Source organism: Micropterus dolomieu, linkage group LG12 (genome assembly GCF_021292245.1).
Source record: "Micropterus dolomieu isolate WLL.071019.BEF.003 ecotype Adirondacks linkage group LG12, ASM2129224v1, whole genome shotgun sequence".
Taxonomy (NCBI): Eukaryota; Metazoa; Chordata; class Actinopteri; order Centrarchiformes; family Centrarchidae; genus Micropterus; species Micropterus dolomieu.
In genome coordinates, this window is record NC_060161.1 from 35,717,036 (window position 1) to 35,721,172 (window position 4,137).

Sequence of the window (4,137 nt, forward strand, 5' to 3'; positions counted from 1 at the left end):
TTATTTTCATTCATTACACAATATGAATAAGCTATGCAGACAGTTGTAAAGAAAGAACATCTTTTTCTTCTGTTCTCTACTTGTTATAGTTACACAGTATTAGGGGTGTGGGCTGTATTAAAAGTATCCACTGTTCTCCCATGCTCTAACACACAGTAACGATGAAATGTGTGCTGTTCTCACATTCTTCCTCTGTATCTACACATAAACAACAAGGCAGGGAAATATAAAAGGAATTTATTTTATTGTTTGGGTACATTATTGTTCAGTGTACATGCTCACATCTGAAACAAACTTTACGTGCTTGATAACTCTCCCACCCCGCAGACATCTACACGTCAATACCGATTTATATTCATAGCGGCAAGTGCTATGTAGCTCCACATAGGGGACACAGGAAGTGACATATAGCACATTCATGCGGCGTCGGAACCGCGTAGGAAATTCACAGCCGCACCGGCAGAGCTCCAGAACGTGCAACTCGGCCAGCTCACACGCGGACGTGCTACAAGTGCAAGGGCCCGCCCAACGCTGCTTGCAGCTTTAATTTTATTCTTATATTCTGTGTGTTTATCATGCATTATTCCTATACTCTGTGTATTCACGAACGTGTGCTTTTTAATGAGCAGAGAAGCTGCTCAGGCCGCGCAGGCAAAACCTAGCCAACCGTAACCCGCTCATTAGAAGCAAGGCACCTGCAGTAAGTCACGTACGCCAGGGCTGAGATCATCGCGAACTGAAGCCAAGAATGAGATCATGACATGTTGTGATTTATGGCGCCTGGTACGGCTAGGTACTGCATGAAACCAAGCTCTGCGCTGCCGAAAGTTAACTTGTATGAGACAAAGCACTCTCATGGTTGGCATTGTTAAATCATGTAATTGTTCATTGAATCACGTTATACATGTATGAAATATGTTACTCCTTATTAATTCTTTTAAAAAATACGATTGTAAGTGTTTAAGTTTTAATGGTGTCAAACTATGCCTGCATAACTTAAAAAAAATACGGTGGGACTGAAGTTGAAACATATTGGTGGATTTCTAATCCAGTAATGTAAAAAATATAAAGAGAGATAAATGGTAACAATAATTACATGTAATAATAGTTAAAAAGTGGAAATTGTAACATTAATGAAAGGGTTAATTTGGGAAAACAGTACAAGAAAAAGGCCACTAGATGGCAGTAGAGGATAAGAAATCCACCAAAGGGGAGGAATGGTCAGCGAACACCATAGGTGGAGTTGAGGAGTAACGCCCACCTGGAAGGAGGAGATAAGGAGGAGTTAAGATGTAACGCCCACCTGAAGGGAGGGACAAGGTGGAGCTTAAGGTGAATATAAGGCGATGTTCGCTGACCACCAACTCGGTTCCATCCTGAGACCTGCAGGGATGTTGCTCGTGTTTATCGGTCCTTTATTGGAATAAACTCTTTTGCACCGACTCTTGACCGTCTCCAGTGAAGTTTTTGACTACGCAGTTTTTTGACTAAAGAAGAAATCTAAGAATCTATTAAGAGATCAACAGTTTATGAGAGGAGGTGATTCAGCTGTTTGGAGCATGTAGTTTGTGAAGAATAAATCAAAGGTGTTTCTGTTATTTAGCCTCACAGATTAAGGCTCATTTTAGTAACTGCTGGGGACAGTAAAGTGTTCATGATATCATAAAGATCGATGGCAGCGAACCAACAGAACCAACGAGAAGGATTCAGAGACAATGAGCAGCAGGTGCTGTGAGAACAGAACTCATCCTGTTTAAAGACTCATCACACCTGATCTGGTCTAGTTTTATACTCAAGACTGCCGACGTTTGAACAAATTCCTGAGTTAGAGACAGAGGATTTGCACCTTTGCAGCCACAGATTATCATTTAGCACAATTATGTCTGAAGCTTCTATCATCCTCTCTGTACCTGATGGGGTTTTGAAAACTAGCCTTGATGGCAGGTGCGAGCCAATAAGATTAAATCACTATATCATACTTTATTTTATTATTAATTACTTGCTCAGTGTGGAAACGCAGTGAACATAAAGCCAAAAAAAGAACAGAACGTGATAAAATCTGATCTCCTCCACTGTTTCAGGACAGCAACCAGCTTTTGTTAGCTGCTTGACGAAACCTTGTCAGAACTCCAAGCAATGAATTCTTCAAGTCAGGTCCCTGAAAGTAGCTGACTATTGAGCGACATCCCCTTGAAGCTTGCGCCTCACGCCATGATGTACCGCACTTTTCCTGTCAGTTGATTTTCTGCATATCCTTGTGTATCTTATGTATTCGTCTTTAAAGGTAGCATTTTTCTTAAAGGCGCGGTAACATTTTCCTCCCTGAAAGCTAATCTCATGCAGTAACGGTTGCCAGTCGTTGATTTCCATAAACTTGAGATCTCTGGACATTTCTGGCTTTTCCTCTGCTGGTTTCTCATTAAAGTCGTGGTTGTATTGCTTCACCAGCGGTTCCTTTATGTGAGCAGTAGGTGTTCGGTTGACTGTAATGGTAGGATAGCTGCTCCCAGTCTCATTGCCTCATTGATTACCCATCCCAATAGGGTTCTGACAGGATAGGGTCCTCCGTCCTTGCCGTCCACCACTTCCCATGGTTCCATTACTCTTGAAACGTTACACAGACAATCTTTGCTCACGTGTCCAACAGACAAACACCTTTCAGCTTCAGAAAGTCAGTTTTCTCTCTGTGCAGCTTCTTCTCAGACAGACAGACCCGTAGAAACAAAGCAAAGTACTTCAGCACGGGACCTTTGCTGTGTGAGCAGCACTTTGACTTCCTTTTTCAGTTTGTAGAGTTTCTTTAAGGTTCCCTTCCTTTTGATGTGATAATGTTTTTTTTTATTTCAAGTCGTCTCCAACGCGTAACGGTGCAAAACCTCTCGTCTGCCATGGCATGCGGTTAACACTTTGTTTTATGCAGAATAAAATTACTTACAAAACACTGCTGCTAGCATTACGGATGTAAATTGAGCTCGTACGTGTGCAAAACAAACAGTAAACACGATGCTAACGCTAGGACATGACAAAATCCATCACGAACATACACACAGGCAGGCAAGCACGGTTGAACTGTGTGGCTTCCCCAGATCCTAATTCCCCTCCTCGCTATTCAGCCGTGACGTCCTCACAGAGCCTCTTCCTCCAGAGGAAAGAGAATTCAACTTTTAGCTTCTGAAATCATTCAGGCGCTCTGACGGAGGACCGATCAGGAGGACGGCTGCTTTACTCCACACAGATTCTCTGGATGAACCTGGACTGTGTGTGAGCAGAGCAGTGAACACAGAACATGAACTAACATGAGATCCTGACCCAGGACGACCGGAACTGTGGAGCACTGGCCTTTAGCTCTCCACCACCACCACCTCACTGTGTTTCAGTCTCCACCTCCACCACCACCTCACTGTGGTTCAGTCTCCACCACCACCACCTCACTGTGTTTCAGTCTCCACCACCTCACTGTGTTTCAGTCTCCACCACCACCACCTCCACCACCTCACTGTGTTTCAGTCTCCACCACCACCACCACCACCACCTCACTGTGTTTCAGTCTCCACCTCCACCTCCACCACCTCACTGTGTTTCAGTCTCCACCACCTCCACCACCTCACCTCACTGTGTTTCAGTCTCCACCACCTCAACTCGCTGTGTTTCAGTCTCCACCACCACCACCTCCACCACCTCACTGTGTTTCAGTCTCCACCACCACCACCACCACCACCACCACCTCACTGTGTTTCAGTCTCCACCACCACCACCTCACTGTGTTTCAGTCTCCACCTCCACCACCTCCACCACCATCACCACCACCACCACCACCACCACCACCACCACCTCACTGTGTTTCAGTCTCCACCACCACCACCTCACTGTGTTTCAGTCTCCACCTCCACCACCTCCACCACCATCACCACCACCACCACCACCACCTCACTGTGTTTCAGTCTCCACCACCACCACCACCACCTCACTGTGTTTCAGTCTCCACCACCACCACCTCCACCACCACCACCACCACCACCACCTCACTGTGTTTCAGTCTCCACCACCACCACCACCACCTCACTGTGTTTCAGTCTCCACCACCACCACCTCACTGTGTTTCAGTCTCCACCACCACCACCACCACCACCTCACTGT